Source organism: Arvicanthis niloticus, chromosome 14 (assembly GCF_011762505.2).
Source record: "Arvicanthis niloticus isolate mArvNil1 chromosome 14, mArvNil1.pat.X, whole genome shotgun sequence".
Lineage (NCBI taxonomy): Eukaryota > Metazoa > Chordata > Mammalia > Rodentia > Muridae > Arvicanthis > Arvicanthis niloticus.
In genome coordinates this window covers 69,402,212-69,421,990 of record NC_047671.1, presented here as the reverse complement: position 1 = coordinate 69,421,990, position 19,779 = coordinate 69,402,212, and positions in this window count along the sequence as shown.

Below are 19,779 nucleotides of genomic sequence, written 5' to 3'. Positions count from 1 at the left end.
ATGAGGGTGACCCTTGTGAGGACTCCTAGTAATGGAGAATTCAGAGCATAAACTGGCCATCTTCTGTAACCAGGCAAGGCTTCCAGTGGAGGGATTGGGACACCAACCCACCCTCAAAACCTTTTATCTACAATTTGTCTTGCCTGAAAGATGTGCTGAGGTAAAGATGGCACACAACTTGTGGGAATTAACAACAAATAATTGGTCCAACTTGAGACCCATACCATGAGATGAAACCTCTGCCTGACACTGTCTGGAAGGACAGGAGCCAGAGGCCTAGCCCAGAGACCCAGGGTAGAACCAAATAGGACTGGCAAGAAAGAAAGGAAGGAAAGAAGGAAGAAAGGAAGGTCCTAATGATACTCTGCTATACTCGTAGACCAGAGCCTAGCATAACCCTTATCAGAGAATCTTCGTGCAGCAGCTGAAGGGAACAGATGCAGAGACCCATATCCAATTATTAGGTGGATCTTGGCGATCCTGAAGAATTGGGGAGGAAGGATTATAGAAGACAGAGTGTTCAAGGATACCACAAGAAAACCCACAGAATCAACTAATCAGTGCTCACAGGAGATCACAGACACTGAGCCAACAATTTGGGAGCCTGCATGGGTCTGACCTAGGTTCCCTGCATATATGTTATGATTGTGTAAATTAGTCCTTTTGTGGGATTCCTAACAGTGGAAAGAGGGGTTGTCTCTGACTCTTTTGCCTGGTTTTGGGACCCTTTTTCTCACACAATTGCTATGTCTAATATGAGGGGAATTATTGTAACTTAATATGCCATTTTGGTTGATATCCCTGGAGACCTTCCCTTTTCTGAAGGGAAACAGGAAGTGAAGTGGATTTGGGGCAAAAGGGAGGTTGTGGGCATGTGGGGGAGGGAGAGGCAGAGAAGGTAAACTGCAGTCGGGATATAAAATATGAGAGAAGAATTTAAAAAGTTGAGTTCCCTTGATACATGCTGCTAGAATTGTTTTTAGAGCAAAAATTCCCTTAGAAAATCAAGGATTATACATTCATATATCCTTTATATAATATATATATGTATATATATGTATATATTATATATACATATATATAATTCTTTATGTATTGATAATCAATTATGATATTCTAATCCATAAGCCCTCTGATTTTTTATTATTTATTTATTTATTTGGAAAAGGCAAACTGAGGATTGAGTGAGTCTTCATAAATCAACTTAAAAATCTTCCAAGTCTGCTGGAAGAGTGGGATGTTAGAAGCCTGCATGTGCCAACCCAGCAGACATAGTAACAACCTGGATACAAGTGTCCTGGTCCCACCTCCTTCCCCATCCTAGGGGTCTGGGCGGAGTCAGGCACTTATATGTCTAATAAATTTTGAATAATGTCTATAATGATGGTGCTCATCTAGGGACCATACTTTGAGAACTACTGATCTAAAGAAACCTAGAGCCCTCTTTATTCATAAAGTAAATTCAACTGGCCTGCTAGAGTTTCTTAAGACCTTGAGAAAAATTTGCCAAACCAGACATGCCTTTTAGAAAGGAAGTTGGTCAATCATATGAAAGTTTCTATTTATGGCTTCAAATGTTTAAAGAAAGTTAATAATTCTGACAGTTTGTATATGCTTGGCTTAGGGAGTGGCACTGTTGGGAGGTGTGGGTGTGGGCTTTAATACACTTGTCTTTGCTGCCTGGGAGCCAATATTCTGTTATCAGCCTTCAGATGAACATGTAGAACTCTCAGCTCCTCCTGTACTAGGCCTGCCTGGATGCTGCCATTTTCTTGCCTTGATGATAATGGGCTGAACCTCTGAACCTGTAAGCCAGCCCCAATTAAATGTTGTCCTTTATAAGACTTGCCTTGGCCATGGTGTCTGCTCACAGCAGTCAAACCCTAACTAAGACAATAATCCAAGGGTAGAAATGGTTCCCAACACCATGAAGGCCTTGAAAACCTTACCAATGCTATACTTAATTTATACTTACGATGGTTTATATGTTTAAAAGGCAGCTCTGGGTTTAAATGAGTGTGTGAAAATGAATGTTAGCATTTTAAATGAGAGTTGGCTCTGCATAATCTTTTTGCTGCCCAAAATTCACTCTGGACAACATTGACAATCCAACATTGACTGTAGTTCCTCCATTTCCTAGGGCTTCTAAGCCCCTGCATTGAAAGCTCTTAGCACAAAGAAGCTACTAGAATGCTCACTCTCTCCACAAGCATTTGATGCCTCTTCAAATGGCCTTCCTTCTCAGCTCTGAGTCAAAGCTGCTTTGAAGACAGGGACCCAAAGAGCCCACGTGTTGATTGACTTAGAGTCCAGCTACACAGGAATGCATCTCCTGTGAGCTCTGGGAACCTTTTTCCCCAGATCCCCTACTAACTGTCATTGTCTTCACGAACAGTCAGAGGACACCACACACCAAAAAAAAAGAGTGGTGTGTCAAGATCAATGTTCCTCTAGAGACACTCTTTGAAATCCTGTTGAATAGCTGAGTACTTGAAACCTTCTCCTTCTGAGACCAATTATCTCCCTGCTACAATGTAGGCAGCCTTCACCAGCCTGGCTTCTGGACCCAGCTATTTTCTACAAGGCCAGATGTATTTTGAATCACAGATGTGATCATTTAAATTAACTAAATGTCCTATGTTTTATAAAAGTACTTTTATAACTCCACAGTGATACATGTCTTTGTTTATTTTCTGTTAGAACTTCTGCCCCTCGTTTCAGTGTTGCAATTAAAGCACGTTTCAGTGTTGCAATTAAAGCATTCAGTACTTCATAAGCACCTACACGGCCTCTCAGGATTGGGTGCATACAGTCAGCAAAGGCCTACATTTCAGTGGGATTACATACTACAGAGAGATGCCCTTCCCCTGCTGAATTCTACATGCCAATCACAGGCTTGACGAAAGCTACTACTCAGAAATTCTTAGTCTTCAGATATGTTTATTTTAGTCAGTAGAGAAATCCCCCTTCCTCTCAGAATCTAAGTGTTCTACTAATCTCAGACAAAATTTTAAAGGAAGCTGCCACCAAAAAAAAAAAAAAAGAAGAAGAAGAAGAAGAAGAAAGAAAAGAAAAAAAAAAGAAAAAAAAAGAAACCTGCATTCACTCTTAACTCTGAAACACTATGGTATGTACACTTTACCAAATGTGCCATGTGAAATGTTGTTCTATCACAAAAGATAAGGGCTGCATACTATACTTTCTTTATCTCTTTAGTTGATAGTTGATAGCCATAAATACCAATAGGCAGTCATTTAGAACTGCTATCAGGTTTAGTGAGATAGCTATGCAGGAGAAGGCTGCTTGCTGTGAATCCTGATGGCCTGAATTTCATCCCAGGTGGCCACATGTAAGATAGAATCAACACACACAACTTATCTTTCAACTTCTACATCACACACAGAAACACATGAAATAATAAATAAACTGATAGATGAAAAATTAGATGACGACAGACAGACAGACAGACAGACAGACAGACAGACAAAAAGTACTTTAGTACTGCAATTGTGTAGACAGGTACAACCTACAATAGTAAGCAGGTGACTTCACTAAGGCTTATTTGTTCCAACTGATCACTCTGTTGTTTCTTCTGGGCATGTGGCAAAATACTTGTGACAGGAGGCTCTGTACGAAAGTAGACAGGAGAAGAGAGAGTTCTGAGACTAACCACCTTTTTCACTGTCCTTCAGCTTGGACTCAGTATTGACAATGGGCCATTTGTGCAATCTTGTCTTCTGAGTTCTTCCAAGAGCTTCAGAAAGCACAATTTACAGTGAGTGGCCTGAAACTTGGCGTTGCCTTATACCGTGTTTGCTTTATTTTTAATAGAAGCAAAATAATACCTGCTTAACTGGAATATGTCTGACACACAGCAATGACTCAATAAATATTACGTCACTTTTTAAAAAACCTAAATATCATCAGTAAATCGTGATCTCTTTGATAGAGTTATAAAATTACACATGACGATTAAAGTTAGTTTCAATAAGCTATGAATGTTACATTCAGTGTAGAAAAATGCCCAACTATAAATTGCATAATGAAACTATTTTAAAATTTGTATAATAAATAAAACAAAAAATTAAATAACCATAAAATTATCATAAAACTATAGTATTATACTTAAATTACCAAAATATTATACTTTCTTATTTAGGGTTTTTATTTAATCCCTAGAAACCTAGAGAATACACTTAACAAGTAAAAATTTTAAGATTATGAATTACATTCCTTCAGACTACTAAATGTTATCAATTTTATACTTTAATAATTTTAAATTTTATAATTTTTAAATTTTATAAATAGTATCAAGTGCTGTTTTTGAAGTATAGAAAGCTTATAAACCTCCAAACACAAGCATACACACACGTACACAGGCATCATAGAAAAAATTTTAAGCCATTTCTATATTTATTCTCTCAGGTAGAAACATACAGGCTGAAATGCTTGTATTTAGGAAAATATTAGAACATGTAGAGATAACTACATGTAGTAACAATTAGTGAATAAAAGCTTCACCTGCCTGACACATGCCTGTGATTCTCACATTTGAAAAGCTGAGGCAGGAGGATACCCTCAAGTTTTAGCACAGCTGGGCTACAGAGTGAAGCATTGTTTTAAAAATAAAATAAAATGAACTATAAAGTATAATAAGCTGCACTAAACTATCATTTCTTTCATGGTTTTGTTTACTTGTTTTCAGTGTCTCCAAGGCGGATTAGGTGGCTATGGTTCATCATTATAGAGGTAAAAAAGAAGCAGGGAACCACGTGGGTGGATTTCTTTACGCAGCTGTTGTAGACAAGGCAGCCCAATGCATTACAATGCATACTCTGCTCATCCCAATGAACTTTCTGTACACTAGCTGTTTGAAGCTTGCCCGAGTGTATCTCCATCTATAAAGGGAATGAATGGTCAGTGGAGTCAAACAACCTGATACAGATAAATATCTAAATGCACAAGACCTTTTCATTATTAATCACTTTAGGTGGCATCAGAATTGCCAGCGCTGACTCTGGATAACTCTGTGCCTCATATCATGTGGAAGGCATTTGACATTTGACAATTAGTGCAGGGCTCAACGTTTGGCTCTCTCTTGATAGAAAAAAAAAATGAAGATGCTTCATAGTTCTAGAGAATCTCAGGCTTTCCTAGAATTTCAAAGATCGTTTAGGCTGGGCTTATTTCTCAGGGGTAGAGCGACCTAGCATGTGTGAGGTCCTCAGTTCAGCCCCTCAACATGGAAAATAAATAGGTCATCTATTGACTTATCCCACACCTCTGAAAATATTCTAAACAGCCCTGATTAGAGCTTTGTGATTGAAAACAGCTTCTTACGTCATAGATAATTGTCTTCCATTAGACAATACAAATTGCATGCTCCTGCTTAGTGCAAATCTATTCACAGGACTTCCAACATAAAGGGAAAAAAAGAGGCTTGGAGGCTTCTTGGGAGCTAATGAGATGGCTTAGCAGATAGTAAGGATTCAGGTAAGAAAGCTTTCTGTCCAGGGTAAAGGCCAGAGATTGATCTATTTCACATGAGCATCTTAGTGAGTGCGCACACACACACAAACACACACACACACACACACACCACACGTATGCCCTCATACATATACAGTCTCATGCACACAAAAATCCTCATGTACATGAATACATGCATATACACACACTCATACACATCCACTGATAAATGTAACAAAAATTTAATTCAAAAAAGGAAAAAAACATCTTGTTATCTTAAACATTTATGATCAACCATCTTTTGAAAAGTCTTTTTTGTATTTGTCCTCCTCTCGCTGTCTTTGGGGTGCTTGAATTCCTCACAGGCATGACTAACCGGGAAACCCCACTTTCTCCTGGCTTTGCATTGAGCGTTTTTTACACAGTTGAGATACATTTTTGCTTTTCATTTTCCATGATTGATAAAACCTGGCATCATAAAAGAGAAACAGTGTAGGAAATGCCAGCTTCTTCAGGGTTAGCCTTGCATTATGGCTAGCAATCATAGATGCTTCTCCTTGGACAAACCCCAGAAAAGTCAAAATCAGGGTAAGTCTGGTCTCAGGCACATCCTTCTGGATGTGATGGGGCAGAACACAGTTCAAGTGTTACAAGAACAAGAAGCTCTCGGCAGACTGTCTTTCCAGGCTGGTGTCAATTTAGGCACAAAAATATAATGAAGTCTAAATATGAGAAATATACACTTTTATGCACCTTTTCAAGCTTGATTGCTGGCAGCCTTGAACCTGCCTTTGGTTTACTGTGAAGAGAAGGATTACACATGTAACCAGGGCCCCTGACAGTAGTTCCAAGCATCTCATTTTAGCTAATGATGGCAGTTACCTGGTTATCTCACCATGTCTTGGACCTGTTAGCATTAGTGGTATACACAGATATGTTGAAATTTTTCTTCATAAAAATAGAAATGGGTCTTGGGAAGAAAATCTGCATGTTCTAAAGAGTATTGTTTAATTTGGCTCCATATATTCTTTCATAGTTGCTACAACAATAATAGAACTGCTGCTTCCTGAATTTCATTCACTTCAGCCCCCAGGTTACTCATAGTGGGTGGCAATAACTTCCGCCTCTTTCCTTTGACCCAGAGAGTAAAAGAGAGCTCTGGTATTTGGGAAAGCAGCAGGTCTTTCCCAGAGTGAAATGACTTGGGTATTTCCCAAGGAAATTTTTGGTTGCTAATAGATACATCCATAGTCATAGGTAAGCCTGTTTTAATCAGAAATCATCTAAGCCTCATTAACCTGAAATCCCCAATCCCCTAAACATTGTTTTGTTAAACTCATTAAAGATGTTTTAGTGGCATTTCCCACCTAGGACTATGGGCTTCCTGTAGACTCAGAAACTGGGGTCTGCAGTGAGAAGACATTCAGTTTAAGGACTCTTTCTTCATTCTCAGCAGTCAACTGAAACCTGGCACAATGAAAAAAAAAGTTAATGTGCTTCTAATAAGGAAGAAAGAAGAGTTTGCATGCTGCTTACTAGAGCTGTATCAGTCGAAGGAGGGAGGTATGGATGTTGTGGACATCTGAGACTAGAAACATGGTACTGAGTCATCAGACAATTTCACTTAAATATGATTATGTAAATACTAATGAATAATATGTATTTAATTTGTAAATTATTTAATTAGTAACCACAGTACTTAGAAAACAATGACAGGAAGATTGAACATTTCAAGCCATTTTGAGTAACAAATTGAGTTACTGCCTCAAAATGAGACAGAGTCACAAAATATATTTATTTTAATAATTTAATCTAATAGTTTCAACAAACATTCAAAAACTATAAAGTATGTTAGTTAACAGATTAGCTACCTTATTTTTAATGTTTTAAAAAATATGTATAATGTCAAATAAACAAGAATCTTAAGACAATTGTGAGCTCAAAGCTTAAAATTTCAAAAATGTGCTCTGTTTTCTAGGAAAAGAGAGAACTTTAACTTAAGTAGAATGGAACTTTTAGGTAGGTATAACTTTCCAAAGTAAGGTTATGCCTTTAGAGATAAGACACACCCTACAAATATAACTCTTGTAGATAATCATAGTGAATTTCTCTTCCTGAAATAAATAAGTTTAAAGAAATAAACAGTGGTGCATGGGGGCGCAAGTTGTCTTCATACTGAAGCCAAGGAGCCAAGCTACTGTTTGAATCTTGGATGTCCCCAAATGTCTATATCATGAAACATGGTCCTGAAGAAGCTCTGGAACTTTTAGGAGGTAGAACATGGAAACAAGGCTTTAGATCACTTAGAAACATGCCCTTGAAAGGAACTAAAAAACCTCAGATCCTGTTCATTGTCTTGTGCTTCTTAGCATGAGGTAAGTGGTTTAGTTTTAACATGTCTTCCTAGCCAACGGCAGTCAGCAGCCACAATGGACATGTGAAAGTAATAGTTCTGCCCAGTTGTTAACTGGGACCTTGAAAAACAGTGACTCAAAGAATGTATTTCTTTTTCTAAATTGCTTAACTTGGGTGTTTTGTTATCATGGCAGAAAGCTTACTTGGATAAACTATCATGCATGATAACAAATTTACCAGTTATCAGCCACTACAGACTTAGGAAAATATCTTAATGGTATGAAATGAGAGCTGGGCATTTTTTGCTTTGTGGTGGCAAGCACAGTCCCAAAGGTCTCACAGAGATGCTCTATGGGCACCATGGAAGGAGAGGTTAAAGAGCTTACTGAGCTCAGTAAAATTTCTCTTTTCATTTTCTTTACTTTCACAGGCATGGATGTGCATCATCTTGGATGTACACAGAACAAATATGAAGCCCTTCTAAAGCACTGATTTTCAACCTGATGGTTGTGACCCTTTGGAGGGTTAAAGAGCCTTTCACAGGAGTCACCTAAGACCATCCTGTGTCTCAGAAATTTACATGATGATTCATAACAGTAGAAAAATTAGTTATGAAGTAACAATGAAAATAATTTTATCTCTAGTGGTCACCACAACATGAGGAACTGTATTAAAGAGTTTCACCACTATGGAAGGTTAAAAACCATTGTTCTAAAGCCAACACGGGCCTTCAATTAAAGACAGATATGGAAACAAAGTTAGGTAAGGCCCAAGGAAGAGGGGCAATACCTTCTACTATTCACTTGAAGGGAGACAATAAGTGACCAAATCAAAGGAACCTGTGTTTTTTCCTTCTGCTGGTGGTGTTCATTGATGTACTGCCCCCCTCTACAAACCTCAGTGCCTCAAATCAACTCAACTCTTTTCTGCTGGGTATGAAAACACAAACAGCACTGATGAACCCAACCCTCACTCAATTTAGTACCTCTATAATATTCGGTGAGTCAGTACACCAAAATATGTCAACCATCACAGGACAGCTCTTCACCATCATGCACTGCTGTGATCCACTGTCTGCGTCTTACCTTCATCTCCCTAGATCACACATTCCTCACATATTAAAGGAAGGAAATGATAAGAGATGGAAATGAACACTTGTATTCCAAAACTCTTCCATATGCCACTTCTCTCTGGTAATGCAAAAGGAATGGGCAGAGACTGTCTCTGTCTTACTTTGTCATTCTGTTGTTTTATTGTGCCTTTATTATTTGCCTTTATTGTTTATTATTTGTCTTATGCTAGTTACAATTTTGAAGATATCTGTGCTTCTGAAACACTGTTTAATGGTGGATTGTAGGCTTCAGGAATAATATTCCTACCAGTGCCTAACTTTTTAACTCTTTTGAATGATGGTTTGTTTGTATGTCGTCTGAATTGTAAGTGTGTGTGTGTGTGTGTGTGTGTGTGTGTGTGTGTGTGTGTGAGAGAGAGAGAGAGAGAGAGAGAGAATTTCCAAAAGAATAATAAAATTTCCAGAGGTTATCATAATACTCAGGATAACAAAGAATTCGTCGCCAGACTTCTGTACATACCTGACTTTCTCAGGTACTCAATGTTCACAGTAAGGACTGGTATTGCAACTATGAGAGCCCAATGATTCTGTTAATATTCTGAAGCACATAGTTAGTGAATAGAAGAATACATGCCATTCTAGCAAGATATATTCTCTTTGGTCAAAGTGTTAATGGTGTTCGAATATCTGTTTTGCTTAGTTGTCTCAAAGGAAGAAGTTCACTGGGCGTGTACCAGATGGGAACCCTGTGTCAAGCATTGGTATGGTCTGGTGGTTACATTTCTATTTCCTTCTGTGGAATCACTTCTGCACTTCAGGTATTTTCTTAGGTTTAGAAGATTCTTAGCATTCTCTAGTTTTATTTTCTCATCTTATTTTTTTACTTCCTCATTTATCTTTCTGTGTCTCTGGCTAGTCATACTTTTGTTCCAGTGCCCACTGTTTTCCATGTGAGCCATGGCTACATACCATGCCACATCAATTAGCAGGGCCTTTTCCACCTGTGCACACTCACTTGAGAACTGTGGGGTCAGCTAACATACTTACCTCTCTGGATTTCAGGGATTTCATTGTTTTACCCATCTTGAGATTTATTTAAAATTCAGGCATGTGTCAATATATAGGCAAGTACATTTTTAGCCATTATTTCTAAGTCTTGTTAACATTTAAAGTGTTAAACAGTATAATAATTTTAAGTGACTAAAACTTCTAAGAAGAAATATTTAATTTGAAAATACTTGACAGAGACTTAAGAAAGAGCAATCATAGACTTACTAGAACATATACACATACGTTTATAAATTAACAGTATCAAAAATAAATAGAAAGTGTTAAAGAGCAATGTCATTGGTGGATCAAACAACACATTGAAACAGAAAAAAATTAAGAAATACAACATAAAATATATATGTAGATAAGTAAATTTTAAGAAATAAAACAAAGGGGTGAGATCACAGATTCAGTTTAAGAAATACTAAGGGTAGTCTAGGAAAGAGAATTAAATCCAAAAAGATATAGTAAGATGAACTTTAGAAGTAGTACTGAATAAGAAGCTGGTAATTGCTGGTAAATTTGATGTATGTACCGAGATCCTCAGTAAAAAAGTAATTTTCTGGGATCTTGCAATCATAACTAGAAAGTGAAAGGGCTAGGGAAATGGCTCAATATATGGAGTCCTTGCTGTGTAAGCATGAGAGTCAGAGTTGAGATGCCTAGTATCCAAGCATAAAGTCAGACACTACCAGGTACACCAACAGTCCTAACACTGAGGAAGAAGAAACAGGTAGATCTCTAGAGCTTGCTGGCCAACCAATGTAACTGAATTGGCAACCTCTGGATTTGACAAGGGAACTTGTCTTAAAATATTAGGTACAGAGTGATTGAGAAAAAGACACTTCACTTTGATTTCTGGTCTATAACACACACACACACACACACACACACACACACACACACACATGCATACACTTACACACACACTTTAAAAATTGAAGCTGCAGAACAGAGACACAACAGTACACTACTCCTTGTAAGAAAGCTGCCAGTATTGAAGCCTATCTTGCACTCATGCAGGTGGACTTGTGACTCATTGTCTCACATTACTCCAGGTCAATATTACGATAGCATTGCAAAGAGTAAGAGAGGCTCTCACAGGTTTGTAGAACGCTCTTTCTTCCCTACCATGCTTGAGTGGGAGTTGGGCAATTTCCTTTTAAGGCATTAAGCCCCACATTACTCTTCTTGAATCCCAAATTTTCATGTCCTCTCTCTTCCCTTTTGCTTCTGTGCTCTACAATATCTCTTCAATGCTCAGTATTATATATGTATGCACACACACACACACACACACACACACACACACTCATACACCACAATACACAGGCAACATACATCCATATACATGGGCACACAAATAAACATAGTGAAATGAAAGTTTTAGAGCACATGATCAAAGTGATAGATGACTCACTTCTTACAAAAACCAATAAATAAAATCAAGGACTTACCTTCCCAAGGTAAACTGTGTTACAAATAACTTGGGAGACAATGTTCTTTAAAATTCACAAAAAGTCAGAGACTTGGAGGCATGAAATAAATAATAGATACAGACAACAGTTGTCAGAAAGATTAAAACTACTGGGTAATTTGCTACTGAATGGATGAGTTGGAATATGCTAAACCCACTAATGCACCCTGGTATCCCCACAAAAACAGCTCTGGGTTTTATCTGTTAGTCTGCAAGACCGTCAGAAAGACCCAACATTCCCCTGAGACTCTTATCAAAATGTGCTTTGGTATACCTAAGTTGAGTCTGGATGTTATTGCCAAATTAACAAGCAATATAAAGAAAGGTAAAGGATCTAAATTATCATATTTGAAGAAATCAATGCCCAGAATCCACAACAGTCTTTCCAGATGAGAAGAAGATGCTGATCTTTAGAATTAACCAGAGACATGTAAGGAAAGTGATGGGAGATAAAACGGAAGCTCAAGGAGCTCCTAACATAGGAGGGGAATCCTGATCAATTATTAGCTCAACTAAGACTGAAAACATGTGTTTCAGGCAGGTGGAGAGAATTCATACCTATTAGCCAAGAGGGTAAGCTGTCTTATCACTTCTTACACATTATCACAGACTACTGGCCCACATGTGTACAAACCAGGATTTAAGAAAAAAAAAACTTACTGAACATGTTTAAAACTCCATTCTCATATATTTTGATCACTGCGACCATCCACCATCTTTGAAGAGCATTCACATATTTTATTAACTTCTTATGCTTATAATCTCTCTTTTTCAACATTCAAGAGAAAAAAAATATCGTAGTCCTACATACCCAAATACTAACAATTCCAGCCATGAGGCTTACATGTGTCTTCCATTTGCAAATGAGAGATAAAAAAACAATCACCACTGGAGAAGGATATTTGAGACCACATGATAACAGAGATAAAACTCTAGTAGTGCATAACCTTTGAAATTAGCTATTGGGAGTAGAGTGTTGGTCTAAAGTTGGTGGGGTGAACAAATATTTTCAATACCCAGTGTTTTGCAACTTTAGGAATCATACTTCCTTGGACCATTTGGTAAAGAACCATATTTTCCTTCACAATGATGTCCTTTTAACAAAAGAATGAAAGGAAATATTTAATTGTGAATTAGTCTCTCAGGGAATTCAGACTTAATTAAGTGTCACAGATCCACTTCCCCAACTCATCCAGGCTAATTTCTCAGTCCCTCTCACAAAAAGAACATTCAACTCTCAATCCCATTCTCTCTGTGTGGGTTTATGTGGGATGTGATGTTCTACAGCAGTGGCCAGATAATTCTACCTGGATACTTAATTTCATGGAGATCTATGGAAATACATTCTGTTCCGTGCCCCTCTCTGAGTCCCCTTTGCCCGCAAAAGAGGCACATGAGGCAGTGTTCAGGTGGTTACTACAGCGAGGCTTTATTCTTGAATCAGCAGAAGCGGAAAGACCCAAAGCCCGGGAAAGGCACTGCTATATGTACCCTAGAGTGGCGTGTTCACTTCTGATTGGCTGTTCACTCATCACCCCATATTATGCCCCGGGATGGGCAGTGACTTTGGCGCGCTTTTTGCCTTTTGCACCTGCGCAGTCAGTTGTTTACTAGTGGGAGGACAGGATGCCCGAGCCATCTTGTAATGGCAGATGTTGTCATGCTCACGAGGCTCCCAACATCTCCCCCTATCTATATATTTAACATGGAACAGCCTATTGCCTATCAAGCACGGCACCAACTCAGTGAGGGAAAGCAGAGGCCTGATCCCCTGTGCAAAATGAGATATTGTAATGGGTTTCTTCTCTCGTAGTCATGCAATGAGGAATACTTCCCATACCCATCTCGATGCTTTTTGTCGGGGAAAGGGAGCCTCCACCCTGGGGCACCACCAGGGGAGGTTTCTTGGCATCAAACCTCATGGAACATTCCCTGTCGAGTACCCACTCGCAACACCTCTAGATATTCAGGTACCACAGTTATTCAGGCAAGGGCTGGCTAGACTTAGACCTCTCATCAACCCAGTGCAATGGGCTGAACCCTTGGGTGCATTGACTGAGGGTCTCAGTCATCAGCTACTTTCTTAGTTTAGATAGCCAAATTTCAGGGGGAGATGCTTGCTCAAGGCTACGAGTGCTGGGGCGATAGCGACCTTGTCATGTTTTTGTTGGGCTCTGAGCTTGCAGACCAATCATAACATGAACACTAATCTACAACATAGGGCTGCACCAAACAGGCCTATCCCCACCCTTTAAGAAAGAAAAGGCAGAGGTAAGCCAAGAAGTAAAATCACCAGGTGTAACAGGGTCCACTCGTGTTCCGTCAAGGCTCAAGATCCAGATCTGCAATTGCTGCTGCACCTGGTCCAACTCCCCAGTCCAATTCCCTTGTAAATAAGCAGAAAGATTATGGCTTTGAATAAATGTATCATTCATAAATCTCAGAGGTGTAATACATAGATGTGGGGTTGCTGACGCGCAGCTCATTTGAACCACATCAGTGAGCTGCTCCACATGGGCTTGGAGCAAATCAACTCTCTGATTGACCAACAGGATGCCTGATGCCAGGTATGCATCCACTTTCTGTAGAATGGTCAAAGCCTCAGAGGTCTTTTCTGAAATTTAATTAACAACAGTAGCTGCTGTAACTTGATTAGCCAAGGCTATGCTGACTGTCATAGCTGTAGCTGCAGAGATGGTAATAGCAATGATAATGGCTGCAGTTATATCAAAATCTCTCTTCTGTCGAAATAAAGTCAAGGTCCCAGACATCTGAACGGGGATAGGGATCCAATGTGGTATACTGGCTATTAGGGCCTGCTTATAGACAAGAGCAGACCAGCACTGGGACATAAAGCAAGGTACATTGGTATAAGTTAGCAGAAGCGGCGCCTTTTAAGAAGGCAAGGGCGTAGGTTTTGGAAAAGCAGATAGGATATCCATCTAAATTCACTATATATACTAGGAACCCGATTTAGGAGAGTCCAAATGAGAACTGAGAGCGTCTGCAGATGAATCCTTCGGGGGTCATTTTCAGGAATTGCGAGTCGCCGCGTCAGTCACTCTGGCAGCCAAAATGGGTTGTCTTCTTCCTGTGGAAAAACACAAACTGCTCCCCTGGATCTTATTATAATAGGATACAGGCCTTTCCATTGACCAGTCAAAACATCTTTCCATTTTATCATTTCTTTTGGCCTAGTTGGTTCCAGGCAATGGCGATCAGCCGCTGTATTGCCCTGACTGTCCAAATTCAAAAAGTTGAGGGTAAAAAGTGCCAGAGAAACAGTAGCTCATGGCACCGTGGGCAGAGCTTCCTCAACTTCTCCTTTTTGTTTTATCAAATGAGTTTTAAGGGTACGATGAGCACTCTCAATGATGCCCTGTCCCTGAGGATTGTAAGGAAGACCCATCAGGTGTGTCACCTCCATATGGCGACAAAATTGTTGAAATTTTTGAGAAGTGTAGGCTGGTCCATTGTCAGTTTTAAGGATTTTAGGCTTTCCCCAGGCACTCCAAGCCTCGAGACAATGTTGAATAACATGGGCCGCCTTTTCAATGGAGAGGCGAACATAACTCCAGAACAGGTATCAATGGAGACATGCAAATATTGTAATTTACCAAAGGATGGGATGTGAGTAACATCCATTTGCCAGATCTGTAATGGCCTAATTCCCCGAGGGTTAATTCCGGCATGGGGAACAGGTAGGAATTGACAGCAGTTTTGGCATTGAGTCATGATATCTCTAGCCTCCTTTCTAGTAATGTTAAATCGACATCGTAGTGTCTCATCTGTCACATGAAACCTTTTATGAAAGGCTTTAGCCAAATCCAATTTTGGTGAAAGGGCAATTGCAATCAACTTTGTGGCTTGATCTGCCAGGTCATTTCCACGGGACATAGGTCCCAGTAAGCCTGAGTGAGCCCTAATATGAGTTATAAAGACAGGGAATCTTCACTTAGCCAGGGTAAGCTGAATCTTTTGAAAAACTTCTACAAGTCTGCTAGATGTCTTAATTAACCCAGCAACTTCTAATGCTTTTACTGCATTAACCACATAGAAGGAATCTGAAACAATATTTAAGGGACCTGGAAAGATTTCCAGAACCTCTGACACCACTAAGCATTCCACAATTTGAGGTGAGGTTTCATGGTCTTGTTTGGATGTAACCTTATCATTAACCACATAGGCACCCACTCCTGTTTTAGACCCGTCTGTATAAAGTACCATTCCATCTGGGAGTGGCTCCTGAGACACAATATGTGGAAATATGATAGCTTGAGTTAAGGCAAATTGTAAGATGGGATGCTTAGGATAATGATTATCTATTTGACCATTGAAGGAAGTAACCAGCACTGCCCAAGCATCAGAGGTCACTGTTAATATTTGGACTTGATGGGCAGTATAAGGCACTATCAAAACCTTAGGCTCCCTTCCAAAATGAGTAATGGCTGCTTTTAGTCCACGAAGGGCAAGTTGAGCAACTGCATCTGGATACCTTTCAATGATCTTTGCGGGAGAAGCATTGGGATGAATCCATAACAAAGGCCCCTCCTGCCATAACACAGCAGTTGGTAAGTGTCTAGTTTTAAAAACACATAGGTCAAAGGTTTTGGTTTCATCTATGTGTTTTAACTGGGTGTCTTGTAAAGCATTTTCTACTACTTGCAGAGCATGGCTCACAGCTGGTGTTAAGGCCCTCGGTGAGAAAATATGAGCATTCCCTTCCAAAATATCAAATGAAGTTTCAGCTCGGCCGAGGGAATTTTTAAAAATGGTCTTAACCAATTTATATCACCTAATAATTTCTAAAAATCATTCAAAGTATGTAAATGGTCTCTACAAATCTCCAATTTCTGAGGAATTATCTTTTTTGGATAGATAACCGTCCCTAAAAAGGAGCCAATTTCTGAAAATTGAACTTTCTCGTAGCAACATGCAGCATATGTCCTGCCTTCCCACATGCAAAGCATTGGGCCATATGTTTTGAAGGGAATTTTCCATGATTCTGACCCTTAAGGAGGACTGCAGCCATTTCTAAGTTTGCTGCTGCAAGTCCAGCATTAGTAAGGGGACCTCCCAAGCCACGGCAGACTCTTAACCAGTCTTGTAGCCCTTTGGCTCTCCGAGGAGCAATGGCTGCACGGCATTCAGCTGTGGCATTTTCAAAGATCATCTGTTCAATTAATGGCATTGCTTGTTCTGGTTCCCCAAAGATTCTGTCAGCTGCCTCAGTCATGCAGGCCACAAAGTCAGAAAAAGACTCATTAGATGTCTGAATTATCTTGGACAAATAAAGGTTACTGCCTTCCTTCCTAGGGAGAGACTTCCATGCCTTTATTGCAGCTGATGCTATCTGTGTGTAGACCTGCCCGGGATGAGTGGTCTGGTCGTTCGTGTGTACACCAACTCCTGCCAGCATGTCAAAAGTCCATAATTGTTGTCCCTCAGTATTTGCATTAATCCTGGCTTGTGCTTGCAGTGCCTCGTGCCACAAGGCCTTCCACTCTAGGTATTGGCCCATATTGTTAAGTACCACCTTCACTGTGTCCTGCCAGTCTCCTGGCGTCATAGCAGCTGTACTTAATCTCTCCACTTGGGATACAGTAAAATTAGCCCCAATTCCATATGCACATACTGCCTCAGCTAATTCTTTGACCTGCCTATACTCTACTGGGGCATGAACATGGACGACTTCTGCCACTTCAGAGACCGGAAATGCAAGCTGTAGCTGTCTGCAATCTCCTGGGCTGAGAAATGAATTAGAGGCACTGTCTGGGGCATAGGCCGGAGGCAAGGACAGGGCCGAGGGATTCAAGGTTTTTCTTAGTCTTATCCCAGAACAGCTATCCTTTGTACAATCAGCTGCTTCCTCCTCTAGGCTCTCCTCTTCGGAGATGCCAAGGTCTATGGAGGCAGGCTCCTTAATGGGGTACAGGGGGGTCCCCCCAAACTCCACTCTCTCTTCACCAGCCAGTGAAGGGTCCTTAACCTTAACAGGCCCTGCAGTGGCCCCTGTTCCTCTTGAGTACTCTTTCCTGTGACCAGGCTCCTTAGCCTGCCTCTGTTGCCCAGGCTTTTTTGCCTACTTCTCCTTTCCAGGCTCCTTGGCCTGATGCCGGCTAACACACTCTGTTTCTGATAGCCTGGAGTGGACCTCTCTTGAAACCTCTTGACTTGCCCTATTGCTGTGCTGCGGGATGGATCCTCACAACACAAATAAGCTAAAAGCGAAAGCAACACAAGCAAGAGGCCAACTACTGCAGTGGTGGCAATGGGTGAAAATCCGCTTGCAATGAAGGCTTCCACCCCAAGCATACCTCTCAGAGATGTACCTCGATCCTGTAGTCTTTTAACCCGTCCCGAATCTCGGGGGGGGGGGGGGGGGTCTCCCGCGGTGCCTTGAAATTCCCGGGTTTCGGCACCAAATTGTTCCGCGCCCCTCTCTGAGTCCCCTTCGCCCGCAAAAGAGGCACATGAGGCAGTGTTCAGGTGGTTACTACAGCGAGGCTTTATTCTTGAATCAGCAGAAGCGGAAAGACCCAAAGCCCGGGAAAGGCACTGCTATATGTACCCTAGAGTGGCGTGTTCACTTCTGATTGGCTGTTCACTCATCACCCCATATTACGCCCCGGGATGGGCAGTGACTTTGGCGCACTTTTTGCCTTTTGCACCTGTGCAGTCAGTTGTTTACTAGTGGGAGGACAGGATGCCCAAGCCATCTTGTAATGGCGGATGTTGTCATGCTCACGTGGCTCCCAACAACATTCATGGTCATTTATTTATATATTGTCTGTCATCACTTTGGGTCTGTAACTGCAGAGATGAGTAGTTACAAAATGGACACTATTATCCCCAAAGCCTAAAAGTACACTTATCCCTTTTCATAAAATGTTTGTCAGATTTTGCCCCACTGGTTTAATCGTGTATTTCTGGACATTAGTGATTTTTCTTCTTATCTAAGTTTATGAAAGATGTAGAAACAGTAGGGAAGAGGGAGGATGGGGAGACACAGAAGGTGGACAAGGCATTGTGTTTGAAAGTGTCTGGAATCATGAAGGAGCCTCTCTGATGGAAGTGAGTCACTGGGTCCAAGCCTTGAAGTTCTATACAGTGGCTTTATTTCTTGTGCACCCTCTACTTCCTGATTGTCTTATACAGTGTAGTGAGCTGCATCATGTTCCTGTTGCCACACCTTCCCTGTCATAATAGACAATATCTCAACCAAGTAGAAGCCAAATAAGCCCTCCATGCCCTAAGTTGCTTCTTGCTAGGTATCTTGCCATAGTAACAATGAATGCAGATAAAACAAACAAAAGAATCCCTAGAATAGTCATGAGTTTTGTCTTAATCATTGTTCAGACTTGTCTCCCTGCCCACATCTTAAGGACAATTTTTTTTGGTACACACATAATCTTCAATATATGTTAAAGATCAGCTTATCTTATGTCATACTCTATATACTCAAGGTCCTTGAAAAGAATGTCCTTATTATGTCCACAATAGCGACATAATTAAATGTCCTGGAGGTCCCAGGACACAAACAGTGAATTTCTAAAATATAGATGCTTTAAAGCTCCCCAGACATAGGAAGGGGATTTCCCTGAGTGACCTTTTAGAAAGCTGGATTTTCTCAGTCCAGTAGATAAACCATAGAGTAAAGTTCTAGAAGGGGGTGTTTTGCTTTCTAATTATCCAGTTATACTAGAGATTAAGTGAGCAAGCAACAAGACCATGGTGAGTGAGATAAATTGAGCCAGACATGAGAAGGAAATGAGAACTGCATGTATTACAGAGGACAAGAAGCCACTAAAGTGCCACCAAAAGAGGTCATAAACAGGACTGGTAGTATTACCCCATAGGTTCACTTTATTATCAGTATTTGCTTATCTGTGAGCAAAAGCTCAATAAAAAGAAAACAAGTGTAAGACTCTTTAACACAACTAGTTACCATCTCTAACTTTTTTTTACCTTCAATTTTTTCTTCTCTCACAATACTCATGGCAGTCTTGTGGTCTCATACACTGCCACTCCAAGGTGGCTACCAGTCTGTATGTAGCTTGCCTTACAGAACTGACCCTGAATCAAGTCTAACTATGTGCAAGCTGCTCACCATTGCCTTGCTCTTTCCTGATTGAGGGTCACTCATCACCATCAGGTATCATAGCCGTGCTCCATTCTTCAGAATTAGGCTCAGAAGGCATGAATGACTTCAATGTACCTGACCTTGCATTCAGACACAAGCTTCCTGGGCCAGTCAGTGAGCTGCAGTGAATGGATTATGGCAGCATTAACACAAACCAATGCAAAGGTATGTCTTATCTTAAAAATATGGGCTGTGCACATTGGTAGTTAAAAA